Raw genomic sequence first — 21,216 nt, 5'->3', positions numbered from 1 at the left:
TTGTAGAGTTTTATAAATCTAACAGCCTGAATTTGGAGACCTGACCAGAGTCGGTGCTCAGCTCTGCTGGGTTCATGGAGGCTTGGAGGGTCACTGTCAGATGGTCCACTGGTGATTCTGTTATTCCCACTATTCAAACTAAACCACAGCTGAGAGGAAAGAGTCTTGCACATGGTCACATGGTTTATGTCTGATGTAGAAATAAATTGATGAGCTCTGAGACTCACTCCTGTTTTCTCCTCTGCAGCAACCTTAATGGGAGCCATAGCAGACATGCTGACACGTCTCAGGAGGAGGAGGGCACCAAATGCAGAGGTCAAAGGGGACCAATGTTCCCTCTTAGCTGCGCACGTGCGCACAGAAAATCTGCATTGCGCACAAAAAAAATCTAACCTTAATTGAAATTAAAATTAAAACATTAACAATCCTGTTCTGCAGTGTGAGTCAGTGACTGGCTGCTCCAGTATGGGATCAGAACGATGCCACCTTATCCCGAAGTCCAGCCAATGATGCGGTTCACATTCGTATATACGCAGCTAATCAACGCCGCTGACGGGCTTCCTGCTCATGTTTCTGTTTAGAGGCACAGTCGGCCTGTACAATGGAGAAAACTGAACACAGGAATATTTGGATTTCCTTCTTTTTCTCTGCTCATGTTCAACTTGTCTGATTCAAGCTGGGAATATTTATTAGAAATAAAGTGAATAATATTATTTTATTATCACGTTGATGCAGCACATGGTTCAGTTAGCTTTGTATAAACACATGTGTTAGAAATGTTCTTCAATCAGCTCTTTTTACTCTCATTTCACAGCCAGGACTTTTTTACTTTTTTACTTTTATTTGATTAAAGAAGTTGAATTAGTACTAGTAAACAGTAGTACTTCTACTTCAGTACAGACTGTGTACTTTTACCACCTGTGTCTGAGACCTCCTTCAGGGTCCACCTGAAGCTCTCAGTCTGCTGTGGAAAAAGGAAATCCAGGTGAGTTTCTCCTGATCACCTGAGGCCGTCATTACTGTGTGAACCCACACACCACTCCTCACTCCTCTGTGGAGATGGAAAATTATTTTACTGTTACTATTCATGACCATTATTATTATTGTTGCATTACTTATCATTTATCATCATTTGATTAGAGCATTTATTGAAACTGTTGATGTTACATTAAAGTTTGTATTTCAGGTGTTAGCTGAATTACATACAAATCTTTCATTGCAGGTGCAGCTCTAATCATTTTATACACATATTGCATTTTTGTGCTAATTACAGAGTTGAAGCTCAGTTGATAATGGTCGGAAGCTTCGGTCAGCGTGAGTTTGATCGATCAATTGGAATACCACCTGGGCTAATGAAATACTGCATACATGCTTATAATTCACCACATATTATATACGAAATGATAAAGGCCTGTGTGCCCTCATGTTGCACTGGAGTCTGCCTGGTAACACATGACTCAAACTGAGTCAGGCAGTATGCTTCTGAAATGTCTTTGTTTGTTGAGTAAGGTCATGCACTGAGGTCAGGACACACACAGGGTGCCTGCGCACATACATATGTACTATGTTTTGCTCAAAACTACAAGGTGTACCTGCATACGTGACAGTTTGGTTCCACAGATAAGTGAAATGAAATAACAGGACGCATCTGGCGATAGTGAAGGAACAAAGGAAGGAAATGCTCTCTTTTAGAATATGTCCTAGGATCTCTGGAAACTTACTGGAACTTATGCTTGTTGATTATCTGCTTGTGACGCACTATTTTAGTATATATATGACACCCCATGTATTGTTCGAAGAAGATCGATGCTGTTTGAGGGATTGTGCTCGGTCTCCCATATATTATATATGTGTTTTAATAAAATCATTGTTTGACCCACTATGGACCTCCAGTCGTATGTCTCCACCTCAAATTACGAATCAGGACACCTCCCACCCGCTGCACACAGTCACTGAGTACAGACCGGCTGATTCCTGTAAAGGGAGAGGCAGCAAAACCAGACAAACAGCTGCAGGAAGAGGCGGAGAAACAGCTGAAAAGCAAGAAGCTCAACGTCATTTTGCAGAAGTGAAAGTGAGAGAGAGCAGCACTTTATTACGTATTATAATTTATATAATATATGATAAGCACAATACCTTTTGTGGTGCTAAACAAGAGACAGAAACTGCCCAACGTGATCGTTCTAAATAGCTCACTGAATTCGAGTGCGTACTTTAACACAATGCCAGTTGCCACCCAGGTGTTTTGGTGCCAGAAATGGAGTCTCCACTGAAGGCTGAAGATGTCGAATCTCTACACCTTGACATTGATCCCTTGTGCCTTCATCTAGTTTTGGAAGAGACATTTACTGGACCACACTCTCACATGCTCTGTACCTACATCACCATCCCTGATAGTAGCAGCTTGGCCCGTCACAGGGTGAAGTTATAAGAATGTCCTTTTTTACCAAGTAATCTCTCAGGTTCCTAAATCATTTATGGCACTGAGATAGTTTTTTACAATAATCTCTTCTTCTGTAATATAAGAACCTCTCCTGCTTTTAATTGTACTTTTCATTTACTTCCTGTTGCATTCTCGTCCCAAATAGATGCTGACAAGCTGACACAGTCACACGGAAGAGGGAAAGAAATCTGACAAAACTGTTTGTAAGGATTTCAGTGAACCTAATGTCTGACAATGACAAATGTCCAAAATAAATAAAGATAAAAGTTACATGTGTCTTCTTTAGTTTTCTGTTTTACTAATACTCCATTGATCAGATGTCGGAAGCTTCTCCTCTGGCAGGACAGGAGTGTGGCCTTGTCCTGTGAGCCGCTGTGAGGATGTACTTGGGGAAAGGACAACTGGACTGTCACCGTCCTCAGACTCTTCACCTTTTTAAAGACAAAGCAGTCATTTAGATAGAAGATTGGACAGTGTTCACCTGCACAAAGACAAATTAAATTAAATGTAATTATTGACCAACACTCATAGTGTAATCTACAGCTGTGGCCCAACATTTAGAGAATAACAAGTGTTGCTTTTCACACAGTTTTAGATCTTTTTGTCAGATGTTTTCTGAAGGATAGAAACATCTAAGTTTCTGCAGCATGTGATTGATGATATTTGCTCAGCTCTGAGTTCTAATTGTAGCTGATGTGAAATGACTGAACCATCCTAGTGACAGTTCTGGATCTTAGACTGTAGGATCCACAGGATCCACAGGACTGAAGAGTATCTGCTGCATTTACTCAAAGAGCTTCTGATGGTCCCGTTCAGCTCTTCCAAGTTCCCATCCCAGTGCTGAGGGAATGATCTGTATTCCTCACTGTGAGGAAGAGGCTGGGAACCCAGATTTCCATCCACAGATCACAGAAATCAGATTCTCTTGATCTTCCTCATTAAGACTGACTTGTACAGTTTTATATATCTAACAGCCTGAATTTGGAGACCTGACCAGAGTCGGTGCTCAGCTCTGCCGGGTTCATGGAGGCTTGGAGGGTCACTGTCAGATGGTCCACTGGTGATTCTGTTATTCCCACGATTCAAACTAAACCACAGCTGAGAGGAAAGAGTCTTGCACATGGTCACATGGTTTGTGTCTGATGTAGAAATAAATTGATGAGCTCTGAGACTCGCTCCTGTTTTCTCCTCTGCAGCAACCTTAATGGGAGCCATAGCAGACATGCTGACACGTCTCAGGAGGAGGAGGGCACCAAATGCAGAGGTCAAAGGGGACCAATGTTCCCTCTTAGCTGCGCACGTGCGCACAGAAAATCTGCGTTGCGCACAAAAAAAATCTAACCTTAATTGAAATTAAAATTAAAATGTTAACAATTCTGTTTTGCAGTGTTAGTCAGTGACTGGCTGCTCCAGTATGGGATCAGAACGATGCCACCTTATCCCGAAGTCCAGCCAATGATGCGATTCACATTCGTATATACGCAGCTAATCAACGCCGCTGACGGGCTTCCTGCTCATGTTCCTGTTTAGAGGCACAGTCGGCCTGTACAATGGAGAAAACTGAACACAGGAATATTTGGATTTCCTTCTTTTTCTCTGCTCATGTTCAACTTGTCTGATTCAAGCTGGGAATATTTATTAGAAATAAAGTGAATAATATTATTTTATTATCACGTTGATGCAGCACATGGTTCAGTTAGCTTTGTATAAACACATGTGTTAGAAATGTTCTTCAATCAGCTCTTTTTACTCTCATTTCACAGCCAGTACTTTTTTACTTTTTTACTTTTACTTGAGTAAAGAAGTTGAATTAGTACTAGTAAACAGTAGTACTTCTACTTCAGTACACACTGTGTGTACTTTTACCACCTGTGTCTGAGACCTCCTTCAGGGTCCACCTGAAGCTCTCAGTCTGCTGTGGAAAAAGGAAATCCAGGTGAGTTTCTCCTGATCACCTGAGGCCGTCATTACTGTTTGAACCCACACACCACTCCTCACTCCTCCCACCCGCTGCACACAGACACTGAGTACAGGCTGATTCCTGTAAAGGGAGAGGCAGGAAGAGGCGGAGCAACAGCTGAAAAACAAGAAGCTCAACGTCATTTTGCAGAAGTGAAAGTGTGAGAGAGCAGCAGCAGAGCTGCAGTCGAGTCCTGTTTGCCTCTAAAAGAAGATTCACTGGAGTCCATCAGGTTTCTCTCAGCAACAGTGGTGAGTGCAGCTGATCACACTTCCTGTTTCTACACAAATCTTCACTCTGTTCACTTCATCAGGACTCATCACAGTCACACTGGATCCATAGAAATCTGCTCATGTAACCACAGATCCACTGTAGGAACATCGAGCTGCTGCTTCAGTCTCACTGTGGCTCTGCTCAGGACTGTGGACTCAGTCTGTGCTCTGGACTTCAGACTGACTCCACACTTCCTGGTTATTCATCACTTCCTGTTCCTATTAGATTGATTCTGGATCTGATTGATCATAAGGATTACAGACGTGAAAACACCTATTTATTCTTTATTGATATAAAGCCTTTGATACTGTAAACCAGTAGATTTTGGTCAGTACTTCAAAAAGTCATTCACACATTTTACAAAGATTATCTGACTTAGTGTATCCTGTAAGAGTCACAGATGTTCCTAAATCATTCAGAAAACAGTCGATGCTGCACTTTATAACTTTGTGTGGAAACATAAATCTCATTATTTAAACAGATGTTTAATATACTGGATCAAACAGTTAATAACACATTTCTGAGGTTTATGATTCATCGTCCTCCTCACTGTCAGTTCTACTGGAACAGTCACTGTTTAATATTAATGGCTCGTTCTGGACTTACAATAAGAAGTATTTAGTCACCAACAAGGTCGAAGTTTACTTCACAGTAATTGATGGAATATATCCAACAAACTGATTTATTCAAGTATACAAATGATCTGGATGAATCTTGGACCTTCTGTAAAACAGAGAAACAATTTCACATCTTTTTAACGGCTGTCACTTGGTGTTTGCTCGCTCTGTGGTAGAGTATCACTTCCTGTTCCTGCTCAAACGCAGTGGTGTTTCTGAGTAGCTTATTTGCTTAGCAGTTTAATTAACAACTTTTAAATACATTCTTTTTTCAGAGTATAATCTTCACGTGCTTCATCCAAAGCACACTTTCTGTGTACTCACTACCTAATTTATAGCCAAAGTATTCACTCACTGTCTCTGTACTGTTTCGTTAGCTTAGCTTAGCTCGTAGCCGAGTCGTTAGCACCATGGCTACTTCACCTGTCCCTCCTGCACTTTCTTGCTCATTGTGTCAGATGTTTAGTTACTCCTCGGCATCCTTTAGCAGTAATGATATCTGTAACAAATGTAGCATATTTGCAGCTCTGGAGGCCAGGATTACTGAATTGGAGACTCGGCTTCGCACCCTTCATTCACCCTTAGCTAGCCAGGCCCCTGTAGCTGGTGCAGCCGAAGATAGCGTAGGCCCCGCTAGCTGTTCCCCGGCAGATCCCAAGCAGCTGGGGAAAGAGGGCGGCTGGGTGACGGTGAGGAGGAAGCATAGTCCTAAACAGAAGCCCCAGGTACACCACCAACCCGTTCATGTGTCTAACCGTTTTTCCCCACTCGGCGACACACCCGCTGGGGGTCATACTCTGGTAATTGGTGATTCTGTTCTCAGACATGTGAAGCTAGAGACACCGACAACCATAGTCAATTGTCTTCCAGGGGCCAGAGCAGGCGACATTGAAGGAAATTTAAAACTGCTGGCTAAGGGTAAACGTAAATTCAGTAAAATCATAATTCACGTCGGCAGTAATGACACCCGGTTACGCCAATCGGAGGTCACTAAAATCAATATTGAATCGGTGTGTAACTTTGCCAAAACAATGTCGGACTCTGTAGTTTTCTCTGGTCCCCTCCCCAATCAGACCAGGAGTGACATGTTTAGCTGCATGTTCTCCTTAAATTGCTGGCTGTCTGAGTGGTGTCCCAGAAATGATGTGGGCTTCATAGATAATTGGCAAACCTTCTGGAGGAAACCTGGTCTTGTTAGGAGAGATGGCATCCATCCCACTTTGGATGGAGCAGCTCTCATTTCTAGAAATATCGACAAATTTATTAAACCCCTCAAAACATGACTATCCAGAGTTGGGACCAGGAAGCAGAGTTGCAGTCTTACACGCCTCTCTGCAGCTTCTCTCCTCCTGCTACCCCCCCAAAAACCCATCTCCATAGAGACTGTGTCTGCTTCCAAAAAGACAAAAAACAAACTAAAACCCAGCAACAAACAACTTAAAAATTTACAAAGAAAGAACAATACAGTATCCACATCTGAACCAAAGAGTAAAACAGTGAAATGTGGATTATTAAATATTAGGTCTCTCTCCTCCAAGTCTCTGTTAGTACATGACTTAATAATTGATCAACAAATTGATTTACTCTGCCTTACAGAAACCTGGTTGCAGCAGGATGATTATGTTAGTTTAAATGAATCAACACCCCCAAGTCATTCTAACTACCAGAAATCTCGAAGCACAGGTCGAGGGGGCGGTGTGGCAGCAATTTTTCACACCAGTCTATTAATTAATGAAAGACCAAGACAGACTTTTAATTCATTTGAAAGCCTGATGCTTAACATTGTCCACCCCAGCTGTGAAACTCAGAAACCAGTCTTACTTGTTATCATCTATCGTCCACCTGGGCCTTACACAGAGTTTCTGTCTGATTTCTCAGACTTTATATCTGATTTAGTTCTGAGCTCAGATAAAATAATTATTGTGGGTGATTTTAACATCCATGTAGATGCTAAAAATGACAGCCTCAACATGGCATTTAATCTGTTATTAGACTCAATTGGCTTCTGTCAAAATGTAAAAGAACCCACCCACCACTTTAATCACACTCTAGATCTTGTTTTAACATATGGCATAGAAACTGAACATTTAACAGTGTCTCCTGAAAACCCTCTCCTGTCTGATCATTTCCTGATAACATTTACATTTACAATAATTGATCACACAGCAGTGGAGAGTGGACTTTATCAAAGTAGACGTCTTTCTGAAAGCGCTGTAACTAAGTTTAAGAATATAATCCAGCCACTGTTATCATCGTCAATGCCCTGTACCAACACAGAGCAGAGCAGCTATCTGAACGCTACCCCAACAGAGGTCGATTATCTTGTTAATAATTTCACCTCCTCACTACGTACGACTCTGGATACTGTAGCTCCAGTGAAAACTAAGGTCTCTAATCAGAAGTACCTGACTCCGTGGTATAATTCTCAAACACGTACCCTAAAGCAGATGACTCGTAATCTGGAGAGGAAATGGCGTGTCACAAATTTAGAGGATCATCATTTAGCCTGGAGAAATAGTTTGTTGCTTTATAAGAAAGCCCTCCGCAAAGCCAGAACATCTTACTATTCATCACTGATTGAAGAAAATTAGAACAACCCCAGGTTTCTCTTCAGCACTGTAGCCAGGCTGACAAAAAGTCAGAGCTCTTTTGAGCAAACCATCCCTTTAACGTTAACTAGTAATGACTTCATGAACTTCTTCACAAATAAAATTTTTATCATTAGAGAAAAAATTACCAATAATCATCCCACAGATGTAATATTATCTACAGTTACTCTTAGTACCATTGATGTTAAGTTAGACTCTTTTTCTCCAATTGATCTTTCTGAGTTAACTTCAATAATTACTTCCTCCAAACCATCAACGTGTCTTTTAGACCCCATTCCTACAAAACTGCTCACAGAAGTCCTGCCATTAATTAATTCTTCGATCTTAAATATGATCAACCTATCTCTAATAATCGGCTATGTACCACAGGCCTTCAAGGTGGCTGCAGTTAAACCTTTACTCAAAAAGCATCTCTAGACCCAGCAGTCTTAGCTAATTATAGGCCAATCTCCAACCTTCCTTTCATATCAAAAATCCTTGAAAGAGTAGTTGTCAAACAGCTAACAGATCATCTGCAGAGGAATGGTTTATTTGAAGAGTTTCAGTCAGGTTTCAGAGTTCATCACAGCACAGAAACAGCTTTAGTGAAGGTTACAAATGATCTTCTTATGGCCTCTGACAGTGGACTCATCTCTGTGCTTGTCCTTCTTGACCTTAGTGCAGCATTCGATACTGTTGACCATAATATCCTATTAGAGCGATTAGAACATGCTGTAGGTATTACAGGTACTGCACTGCAGTGGTTTGTATCATATCTATCTAATAGACTCCAATTTGTGCATGTAAATGGAGAGTCCTCTTCACACACTGAGGTTAATTATGGAGTTCCACAGGGTTCAGTGCTAGGACCAATTCTGTTTACATTATACATGCTTCCCCTAGGCAGCATCATTAGAAGACATAGCATACATTTTCACTGCTATGCAGATGACACCCAGCTCTATCAGATGACACCCGGCAGGACTACCAATAATGTAAGTGACCCAAATACTATTATAGGCACCTGGGCAAGGGGTGGGCTATATTATTATTGTGGGCAGTACACCCTTTTGGTGCAGGTTCCACTGGGGAGTGTGGGAACCTGTGCTCTGGTAAGACTAGGAGCACCTTTGATGCTGATAGGAAATAGAGTAGAGACAGTTCCACAGCAGGACACTGGTGTGTTGACAGCCAGACGGAGGAGAAGTATGAGGGGTGTGCACAAATATGACCCGAGATGGGACTCACCAACCTGGATTGACTCAATAGGAGTTCCCAGGGGAGTTCCAGATGAGTATAAGTTAGTTAATCAGATAGCGGCCGGTTTTGAAAGTGTGTTTTTGTGGATAACTCCAAATAAAAATGTTGATCGCATTAACTATGTTCATTATAATGTGTTGAGGCTCTCTAATCTTACTAGGGACGCGGTAGAAGGCCTTGCGGAACAATTGGGACCGACGTCGTTAATGGGAATCCAAAATCGCATGGCCCTTGACATGTTATTGGCTGAGAAGGGTGGTGTGTGTGCCATGTTTGGGGACAGGTGTTGTACTTTTATTCCCAACAATACGGCCCCAGACGGTACGGTTACTAGGGCGCTTGAGAGTCTGAAAATGTTGTCTAAAACCATGCATGAGCAATCAGGTGTGAACACTGGACTGGGAGACTGGTTTACGTCTGTCTTTGGGCAATGGAAGAGTGTTGTTATGTCTGCTATGTTTTCTTTTGTTGTTTTTCTTGCTATATTAATGATTGGATGTTGTCTCATCCCTCTGGTCCGGCGAGTTTTAGTAAAGATGCTGGAGAGAGCCCTGAGCTCTGGCTCGAAGGGTTCAGCGGCGCCTGAGTCCATGATGCCCTTGAAGGAGATTGTATGCTGGAAGGAGGAGTGAGACAAATCCTGGTGTAAGTTGGTCTCGCAAGCGAGCCCAAGAGGAGGAGTTGTCACGTAAAGGAATGTTATTTTTCTGTCACTATGTTATTATTCACATGCACAATCATTAATTCATCATTACTTCATTAGTCTGCATCACTTATCACTTATCATTGTCATTATCTGGTTATCATCCTGATTATCATGTATCATTTACCACTCAGTATATTGGCCAGGGCACGCAGAATCAAACACATTCACAGTAAGTCAGATGAGGACGCTGAACTTTCGGTGGCCTGGACCAACAATCTTACACAACAGCATACTCGTCTTACATAGTGGATATGACTATATATGGAAAACATCTAGTTTCTTGTCCGGGAAAGAGTTGTTGTTGTTCTGAAGAAGATCATGTCCAGGAATTGTTCTGACGTCATAAAAGGTATAAAGCTTTCTGTTTTGGAGATGAGCGGGGAGACTGACCTCCCACACTGTATAATACGTGTGTTTAATAAATCACTTTTTGGACACTCCCTGGGACTCTGTCTGCGCTTACTTTCCTTCCAAATCAAAAGAACTCTACACTGTCCATGAAGCCAGATAACACACACCAATTAGTTAAACTGCAGGAATGTCTTAAAGACATAAAGACTTGGATGGCCGCTAACTTTCTGCTTCTTAATTCAGATAAAACTGAGGTCATTGTACTCGGCGCTGAAAAGCTTAGAAATATGGTATCTAAGCAGATTCTTCCTCTGGATGGCATTACCTTGGCCTCCAGTAACACTGTGAGGAACCTTGGAGTCATTTTTGACCAGGATATGTCCTTCAACGCACATATTAAACAAATATGTAAGACTGCATTCTTCCATTTGCGCAACATCTCTAAAATTAGAAATATCCTGTCTCAGAGTGATGCTGAAAAACTAGTTCATGCATTTATTACTTCCAGGCTGGACTACTGCAATTTATTATTATCAGGAAGTCCTAAAAACTCCCTGAAAAGCCTTCAGTTAATCCAAAATGCTGCAGCAAGAGTACTGACAGGGACTAGAAAGAGAGAGCAGATTTCTCCTGTTTTGGCTTCCTGTTAAATCCAGAATTCAAAATCCTGCGCCTCACATACAAGGTCTTAAATAATCAGGCCCCATCTTATCTTAATGACCTTGTAGTACCATATCACCCTATTAGAGCACTTCGCTCTCACACTGCAGGCCTACTTGTTGTTCCTAGAGTATTTAAAAGTAGAATGGGAGGCAGAGCCTTCAGTTTTCAGGCCCCTCTTCTGTGGAACCAGCTTCCAGTTTGGATTCAGGAGACAGACGCTATCTCTACTTTTAAGATTAGGCTTAAAACGTTCCTTTTTGCTAAAGCATATAGTTAGGGCTGGACCAGGTGACCCTGAATCCTCCCTTAGTTATGCTGCAATAGATGTAGTCTGCCGGGGATTCCCATGATGCATTGAGTTTTTCCTTTCCAGTCACCGTTCTCGCTCACTATGTATTAACAGACCTCTGTGCATTGAATCATATCTGTTATTAATCTCTGTCTCTCTTCCACAGCATGTCTTTATCCTGTCTTCCTTCTCTCACCCCAACCGGTCGCAGCTGATGGCCCCGCCCCTCCCTGAGCCTGGTTCTGCCGGAGGTTTCTTCCTGTTCAAAGGGAGTTTTTCCTTCCCACTGTCGCCAAAGTGCTTGCTCATAGGGGGTCATATGATTGTTGGGTTTTTCTCTGTATCTATGAAGCGCCTTGAGGCGACTTTTGTTGTGATTTGGCGCTATATAAATAAAATTGAATTGAATTGAATTGTATTTATCTTCATCCCCAAAAGTTTATCCTGTTCATCTGGACGCTGCACTGTACAGCAGACACTACGATGTTAGGTTTGTGTTGGGATGAACCAGTTTGTGTCTGAGTGTGTTGCTGGGTCTCCACCAGTTACTCTGAGAACTGAAGAAGCTTCTCTGATGAAACGTCTTCAAAAAACTCAAAGAAGTCCAGACGCTTTTCTTTCCAAGCTCCTCAGACTACTGACGCTTGTTTCTCTCTTTTTAAAAATGAAATTTAAAAATGAATTTTGAATCAAATGTTTCTTTTCTTTCTCCCTCAGAGTGCAGACATGTCTGCTGCCAGCAATCTGCGATCTGAAGATCAGTTTCTGTGCTCCATCTGTCTGGATGTGTTCACTGATCCAGTCTTTACACCATGTGGACACAACTTCTGCAAAACCTGCATCAGTCAGCACTGGGACATGAATGAGAGCTGTCGGTCTCCCATGTGTAAAGAGACTTTCTACACTCGACCTCAGCTGAGGGTCAACACCTTCATCTCTGAGATGGTTGCTCAGTTCAGACATGAAGCTCAGCAGAAAGCCAGCAGCAGCAGCTCAGAGCAACAAGCTGCCAAACCAGGAGAAGTTCCCTGTGACGTCTGCACTGGAACCAGACTGAAGGCCCTGAAGTCCTGCCTGGTGTGTCAGACCTCCTACTGTCAGACTCACCTGGAGCCTCATCTGATAGCTACAAGTCTGAAAAGACATCAGCTGATTGATGCTGTGGAGAACCTGGAAAGCAGGATGTGCAGGAAGCACGATAAACTCCTGGAGCTGTTCTGTAAGACCGACCAGACATGTGTCTGCATGCTCTGCCCTGTTTTAGATCACAAGAACCACGAGTTTGTTCCTCTGAGAGAAGAATGTGAAGGAAAGAAGGCAGAGCTGGAGAAGACAGAGGCTGAGATTCAGCAGATGATCCAGAAGAGACGACTGAAGATTCAGGAGATCACAGAGTCGGTGAAGATGAGTAAAGATGCTGCAGACAGACAGAAAGCAGAAGGTGTTCAGGTCCTCACGGCTCTGATGGAGTCTGTTGAGAGACGCCTGAAGGAGCTCATGAAGGAGATCGAAGACAAACAGGAAGCTACAGAGAAACAGGCTGAAGGTCTCATCAAAGATCTGGAACAGGAAATCTCTGAGCTGATGGAGAGAAGCTCTGAGGTGGAGCAGCTCTCACGCTCTGAAGACCACCTCCACCTCCTCCAAAGCTTCTCCTCCCTGAAAGCTGCTCCACCCAGCAAGGACTGGACAGAGGTCAGAGTTCATCCACCATCATATGAGGGGACTGTGGGGAGAGCTGTGGCTCAGCTGGAGGAGACAGTCTGGAAACCCATGAAGAAGAAGCTGTTTGAGGCTGAGCTGCAGAGGGTCCAGCAGCATGAGGTGGATGTGACTCTGGATCCTGATACAGCTCATCCTTATCTCATCCTGTCTGATGATGGAAAACAAGTTTATCATAGTGATGTGAGGAAGAATCTTCCAGACAACCCAGAGAGATTTTCTCTGTGTGCTTGTGTTTTAGGAGAGCAGAGTTTCTCTTCAGGCAGATTTTACTTTGAGGTTCAGGTTAAAGGAAAGACTGAGTGGGATTTAGGGGTGTCCACAGAGTCGATCAACAGGAAGGGACAAATCACAGCGAGACCTCAGGATGGTCTCTGGACTGTAGTGCTGAGAAATGGAAATGAGTACATTGCTTGTGATTCCCCTCCAGTCCCCCTCTGTCTTCATCCTGGTCCTGAGAAGGTGGGGGTGTTTGTGGATTATGAGGAGGGTCTGGCCTCCTTTTATGATGTAGGTGCTGCAGCTCTGATCTACTCCTGTACTGGCTGCTCCTTCACTCACAAACTCCACCCATACTTCAGTCCCTGTAACAATAATGGAGGTAAAAACTCTGCACCTCTGATCATCTGTCCTGTCAATCAAACTGATTAACGACTGATTTAATTTGATGAATGATTGATTTTTCTTGAAGGGAACAAATGAACATATTGAGTGTAAATCCTCTACAGTCTCCATGTTTCTATAGAATCTGATCATCAGGACTCTGATTCACACTTTGATTCTCATGGAGTTTGATTTGAACAGAAGAAAAGTTGAATCAGGAAATGTTCCCACTGATGGAGACTCGAGCTGAAGAGCAAATATCAGAGAATAAATGTCCAAAAGCTTCATTTACAATAAAGTTTGTTCAATGCTTTGAGTGAATCCAGACTCATGTGTGGCTGTTATACGGAGCATCAGAGTCCAGCTGAGTTATGTTGGATACAAACTGCTTATTTTGGCTCTGTGAGGAGTTTTGTTCACTGCAAACTGATGAGACGGATAATATTCAAAGAACTCTGTGGAGATTCATGCATCCATGTTCTCCACCTGCAGGTGTGGAGGAGAAAGGTGGAGCACAGACTGCTGCATCCTTCCAGTCACATCATTTTGATGATTATAGTTCCATGTTGTGATGATTTGGGTTAAAGATCAACAGAGTTGAACGGCTGCAGTCACAGCATGAAGACGATGCTGAAGCTGAGCTGTCAGTGAACATGTTTCACTGACAGCTGCAGTCTCTGTTAGTCTGCATGTTCAACACACACACAACTTTCCCCTGAGGCAACGATCCAGCAACAACACAAAGAACAGCTGCAGACACACACACACGATTGTGCGCTCCCTTTCAGTCTGAACTCTCAAACACACAAACAAACAATGTCGTACTTCTTCAGCAACAATGATTTGAGGTCTCTACCAGTGTCTCTTGTTTTGACCTTTGACCTATTTATTCCTTATACCTTTTCTCTGATATTTTCACCTTATTGATTGATTATATATATCTATTATATTTTATCGCCTTACCTTATTTTGACCTTTGAACTATGTCCTTGTTAGCCTTGATAAACCTTGATCTTCCTTCATCAAACGTGAAATTTCTTTCACCAAACTCACAGCGACAGTAACTGACAGTGAGTTATTTTAATGTTCTTCATTGCATTTGTTAGAAACATTTTATTTTCCTTTAATTGCGGGACTTTGGTTAAGTTAAATCCGATGTATTAACCGACCTTTGAGGTGAAGTGCAGCTGCGAAGAACGCTACGGCAGGCAATGAGGTGCGTTTAATGTCACTCTGTTAATTTGAGCGTCCATAAATTGAATGTCTTGTTTTTTTCTTACTTTATTATTGCTAATTTATTGGAGAATTAGGCCATTTAATTAAGATAGATTTTATGTTGTTGGTTGTAAAGATCTGGATGGATATTTTATTCTGTATTTCTTAGAGGTGGGAATCACCAGACATCCCACGATACGATATTATCACAATACTTAACACACGATAAGATATTATTGCAATTTTTTTAAATATTTTGCGATATTCAGATTCTGTACATAAAGGTAAACTTTATCAATATTCATTTTCTCTAATATCAAAGTCTCACACTCAGTCTTTCTCTCATTTCAGTTTGATTGTTGACAAACTGAACGGTTTGTATTACAGTCTAGTCCAACTTAACTGAATCAACCATCTGGTACAATTATAGCTATTCTGAACTATGCAGTTTATGAAAACTATGCAGCCCCTTCAGCAACTGAAGAATTTGAAAGTAAATTAAAACAAAATATAATTTTAGATTAAATAAAAAAGTTTTAAATTTAATTAAAATAAAACATGTCTTAAATTAAAATAAGTAAACTGTCATGTTTATTGCTGCCAAAAACAAGTGAAACACATTTGGACAGTGAAGGAATGTCAGGATTCTTGCTCAGAAAAAGGATCAACATGCTCTGAAGTCAGAGCACAAAAACCTTTTTGTAACAAAATATCGATTTCTGCTGTCCCTGTATCCATACATTATTAGCAAACAAAATATCACCATGCTACACAGTATCCATTTTCCCCCACCCCTAGTATTTCTACTTTTCAAGACTTGGTGAATTGCCTTTTTCTACTTTTTGTTTAGTTTTGTTAAAATTAGCAGCAGTGAGAAGTGTTCAGCCCCTCTGGCCATCACCAGTAGGCGAAGTGTCTTGCCCAAGGACACAACAACCAGGACAGAGAGCAGAGAGCCCAGGAATCAAACCGGCGACCTTCCGGTTAAAGATGCGCTTCCCAACCCCCTGAGCCACGGTCGCTCAACCACCGTATGCAAATTCAAATTCAAATTTTATTTGTCACACACACACAACCATACACAGTATGACATGGGGGTGAAATGCTTGTAGCTGTACGATGCCCGACCATTAAATGACAGAAAAAAGTTTTACAGTATTTACAATTTACAGGTTACTACAAAATTTACAAATTAACTTAGAAATTTACAGTAAAAAATGTGCAAATAGCAGAAAGAGATTATAAAGATTATAAATTATAGGAAATGTGTGGTGATGTGATGTGTGGGAGAGTCCAGTCCTAAATCTGGTTCAGGGCCCGAATAGCCTGGAAGAAGCTCCTCCTCCTTCTCTCTGTTTTGGCCGGAAAAGAACCCGACACCAAAAACTGAACCGTAGAAAAATGTTTTGTTGCAGATAAACTATTAACTTTATGTTATTTATTTTCAGCTCATACCATCATTAAAGCATGTTAGAACACACATGTAGGATTTCACAAATCATCGCTCCTAAATTTAAACGTATCCATAACAACAGTTTGTACGTGTTCGCTTTGAAAACATCACATTCTTTATGTTAGTTGGTTTAGACGAGTGATCTCCAGGATGAATGAGGGCAGAGTTTCATGGAGACTGTTTAAGTGTAAACCTGGATTAAAAACCCACATTTGAACACCTCCATCAGTGGCTGTGACCATGTTGAAGGACTAATGCTGACGTGCTCTGACACTCATTAGCATAGAAAACAAAGTGGTGAAAGCACAGAGCCCTGAGGAGCTCCACTGGACGGTCTGTTCACAGAACTTACATTAAATTATTTCACTTTTATTTACATGCAAAACACCCTCAGAGAGAACAGCTGTTTCAGAGCTGCCAGCGTTATTGGAAAGACGAACTGAAATCCTAAAATAGTCCAATTTATGACCCACTAACACTGAAATGTTGCAGGTTTAAAATGTGTCGATGGACGAACTCTTTCTGTATGAGATCAAATAATACAAAAAACCTGAAGGTGAGGAGGAATTAATTTAAAGTAAGTGTGATTTAAAGCAGACTGATTCTCTCCTCATCAGGCTGAAGCTTTAAATCACTGAAGAAAGAAGTGGTTGAAAAGGAGGAAGAGTTTCTTTCATTTGCATATTCCAGCTGTGGCCACGCCTCTTTTATAAAAACCCTTGTTAAGGATAACACTTAAGCCTCCTCCCTGTGCTGAGATGTTAAATTCAGCTTCCTTTTGTTTGGCTGAGTGATTGTAATGATGCTCCCACGCATATTTTCCATTCCTCGTGCAGAACGAGGAATGGAAAACATCTCAGTGCTGAGGAGCTCATTAAAAACAGAGTGAAACACATGCAGCGGTGCAGGTAACCATGAATAAACTCCTACCTGTGAATCCCATCAGCCTGTGAGCACTCGGAATTAGATCTGCCACAAACGATCATTTTGATAGTCGACTAATCAGATCATCATCCATTGGACGTAAAACGTACAGCTTATTGCACCAGCAGCATCTGCTCTAATATAACTATCATTAGCTTACAGCTTTAAGTGTTTAAGGTATGTGCTAACTAAAAATAAAGACAAGATGATAGTTTATTAAATTTTAATGAAATTTGCAGATTGTTTTGGTGAAGTTTAATAAACTCCTTGCTATCTAAAATATAACAGGACACCGGAGTAAATTCTCGAGCATCTCACACTTCTGATAATCAGCTGTCTGCTTGACGTTTATTCATCTGTGTAAAAACTATAACCGATTTACTCAGGAACAAATAAAATACTGAAAAAAGCCAAACAATAACATTTTTAAGTTATCTAAGTGACTTATATATCATGTTTAACCTGAGTAGCGAAAGACGGCGGTGGGTTTGAAAACGATTTGCCGGGAGTCCGGTGTTCTCACGGCTCTAGTTAGCCTAGCCCCCGGCTAGCTATCGAGCTAGTGGCTAACAGACGTCTCCGAAAACGTCGGAGCGCTTTTGAAAATATGTGGTGTCTTGATAAACTGAGCAGATATTTGAGGTTTACACAGCTACATTCTCGCCTGAAAATATGTTAAATGTTTATTTTGTGACCCAGAAAGAATAATAAGAGTAATATTAAAACTAACTAGCTGCCGCCATTGTTGTAAACTGAGCTGGGCTGCGCTATGAATTCTGGGACACAGCTTCTTCTTCTTCTTCGGAGTTTAACGGCAGCTGGCATCCTTGTACATGCAGTGCTGCCATCTTCTGTTTCAGTCCGTTATTACACTCTTAACACTGGAAGTCCCAGGCTTCCTTTATTGTAGTCGCGCCGAGGTAAAAAGGGAAGAAATGGAAAAATGGATCCAATGCAAAACAGAAATAATGTGTTTCAAGGACCAGTTCATGCATTTAAAGGCTCAAACGGCACTGCTGCTGCTGAATAAATATTAAAATGTTTCCCTCTGGCATCCCTGCTGCTGTCAGACTGGAAATTACTATTTCATCGTGTTTTGATCACACAGGTTAATTTCTCTGTGTTTTATAGACTCGACTGTTTTAACTCTGCTTATCCACTCACCTCGTTTCTCCTCGTGACTGACTCGATGCCTGCTGGGCCGTGCAGGTGTTGGCCGGCTCTTTTCCTTATCTGCATCGGTTAATTAACCCCATCGGGGACACTCAGTGCTGCCCAGAGATAAAACAACAAAAAATAACTAAAATTAATGAGCGCACGATACTCGATACGCGACCTGCAATTGCTTTGCTTATCAGCATCTGTTGACTCTTGTAGTGCCGGCTGTTTGCTTTTATTGTGGCAACGGACTAATGTCGTACAGTAGGTTAGCAGATCTGAGGACACCACGTTATTGTTTCCCCCTCGTATCTGCCTGCATTCATCCTCCCTCGCAGGAAATTAATGACAGCACCGTTCATCTTCAGTGTCAAACACACAGCTTTTGAAGAATCTCATCCTTCCAGATGTGTGCTCAAACCTCCCAGTTTCCTGTTTTCTCGTCGCTTTCACGTTGAGTGTTTTAATCAGCTCTGTGTTTCCTCTCTGAAACCTGTCAGGTTACCCAGGCAGTTTTTCTTATCCAGCCGTTATCGTTTTGTGGGGCCTCCCTCCAGGACGGTAACAGGTGGGAGCAAACACACAAAGGTGTGCATCGACATTACAGCAGCGCAAGACTGGTGAAAACTTTCCAGATGCTGCTTTTCTGTTGTTTGTGTGAACATCGCATTGCAGCCGGAGGTGTAGGAGGTGTAGCACAGGAGCTGAGCTATGAGCACACAGCTGTAAACATGGTGGGTGTGATCATCGTCAGTAAAGACAACCAAAACAGCTTGTTGTGAAAAAATGACCAGAAGAAGATTCTTCCAGGGTTCCTGCGCTGTTCCACAAACAGTTTTAGGACCTTAGTAGGACTAACAGTGTGACATTGTGTATTAATTCAGGCTTTTATGAAAAACCTGTGTGTGCCAAGCTTGTTCCCGGCTAAGCATCCACATATTAAACCGTGCAGCATTCCTAACAACAGTGTGTGATGGGTTTTTTTGCACACACTGTCACCGTCTTATGTTCAGTTTCTGTTTGTTGTTTGCTAGTTTTTATTCTAGCACTCTCTGTCTCGTCTTTATGTGCTTGTGTCCTCCGATGTTCGCTTGTCTGTGTCTCTATGTGGATATCAGTGGATGTTTTGTTGGTTTGTTTCCTCAGACCTGTGCTACGAAGCAGGATCTGAGCTTATTCAGCTGATTTCTGTCACAGATTATTAGGCAGAAGACTCACTCGCAGGACTCTGAAGTTTAGAGAGAAGATGAGGGTTTATTTACAATGTGGCACCAAGTGAGGGTATATACATATATACAGTGAGACGGATAACACGGAGCTCCAGGGAGTGGAGGGGGTCCGAATGGAAGGTCCAAGGCAGGTGTACACACTCTTCAACTTAATCCACAACTCACTCAGAAAGTCCACTCCAAAATGCTCACGCTCACTCACACACATCCACAGAGGACAGGTGTGGCTTCAACTGAGATACATGGAAAACATTGAGGATACGCATGCTACGAGGGAGCTGTAACCGGACCGAGACTGGGTTAACTATAGCCTCGACGGTAAAGGGTCCAATGAAGGTCGGTGCAAGTTTCTTAGACTCAGTGCGGACATCGACGAATCTCACGGAGAGCCGTACCTTTTGCCCTGGTGTGTAGGCGTCCTCCGACGATCAGCTAGCTGTTGATTCTGTTCCTTGGTTTGAAGGAAGGCGGCACAGGTAGCACGCCAGACTCGCCAACATCTGCGGAGGTGGTGCTGCACAGAAGGAACGATGGGAGAAGGGGCGGCTGATATCCAAGCGAGTCCTCGAAAGACGACACTCCAGTGGCAGAGGGGGTGTGGCTGTTGTGAGCGTACTCAATCCAGGCTAGATGTGAGCACCAGGTGTTTTGGTTTGTTGAGGCCACGCATCTCAGGGCTGTTTCCAGTTCCTGGTTCAGCATCGCCGTCTGCCCATTGGTTTGGGGGTGGTAACCTGAAGAGAGACTGACCTGGGCACCAATGGATGAGCAGAATTCTTTCCATACCTTGGACGTGAACTGCGGCCCGCGATCGGAGACGATGTCAGAGAGAATTCCATTAAGGCGAAATACGTGGTTGGTCAGCAGCTGGGCGGTCTCGAGAGCTGTGGGAAGCTTGGGTAATGCTACAAAATGTGCTGCTTTAGAGAAGCGATCAACAATAGACAGAACTACTGTGTTACCAGCCAAAGGTGGAAGTCCAGTAACGAAGTCGAGGGCAATGTGTGACCAAGGTCGACCCGGGGTAGGGAGTGGATGAAGTAAGCCTGCTGGGGGAGTGGTTTGTGACTTATTTTGGGTGCAGGTGGTACAGGCTTTCACATATTCTCGGGCATCCAGGCTAAAGACGGCCACCAGAACGAGCGTTCCAGAAGTGCGTCGGATTCATTGGATTGCAGAGGATCATCAGCCTCCATCTCCTCCTACCCCAGCATCCTCCTCTGCCACACCAGTCCTCTCCATGTCCTCCATCGCTACGTCCAGACTCCTGCGGTTCCCTTTCTCTCGCTGCCTCCTAACATGCCTTCCTCGTCTCCTCTCCTTGCGTCTTTGGCCAACACTAGAGGCGATTGTGTGGAAATCTAATTTTTTGATCCAAATGTTTGAGTTGCCAAAGATTGACGGGCTTCCTGACGTAACCCTTCCCAGGTATGAGGGGTCGTGTATAAATAGTCCCGCTAATCTTTCTCTCTACATCTGTTACTCTGAGTTTCCTCCCGTGAACTACATTTTTTCTTCTTCATTTATTGTTTTCATGGCTGTTTGACGCTTTGGACTTGTTGTTATGCTCCTGCTGCTCAAATAAAAGGTTCATCTTAAGTCTGCCTGTAGTGCTCCACACTTGAGTCCTCTCCACATTCAGCCTTACAGCTCCAGGTTGGGTCAGTCAAAACTGACTTTTGAGAGGTTAATTCGGACCTGAGAGTCGAGAGAGTCCAGGCAACGTGTTTAAAACTGTGAGTCCTCAGTTTAAAGTAAGATT

The 21,216-nt window shown here is 42.6% G+C and overlaps 1 pseudogene across 1 annotated transcript; it reads left to right on the top strand.

Moving 5' to 3' along the window:
- The first annotated feature begins 4,567 nt into the window (after window positions 1-4,567).
- Window positions 4,568-13,796, top strand: LOC148102345 (E3 ubiquitin-protein ligase TRIM21-like; annotated as a pseudogene). Its single transcript, XR_015719328.1, has 2 exons — window positions 4,568-4,654; window positions 11,868-13,796. The product of XR_015719328.1 is annotated as an E3 ubiquitin-protein ligase TRIM21-like (transcript).
- The last annotated feature ends 7,420 nt before the right edge of the window (window positions 13,797-21,216 follow it).

Source organism: Neolamprologus brichardi, chromosome 7 (assembly GCF_056152115.1).
Source record: "Neolamprologus brichardi isolate AB-2024 chromosome 7, ASM5615211v1, whole genome shotgun sequence".
Taxonomy (NCBI): domain Eukaryota; kingdom Metazoa; phylum Chordata; class Actinopteri; order Cichliformes; family Cichlidae; genus Neolamprologus; species Neolamprologus brichardi.
Note: the sequence above shows the minus strand (reverse complement) of the source record. Positions and strands in the feature narration are given on the sequence as shown.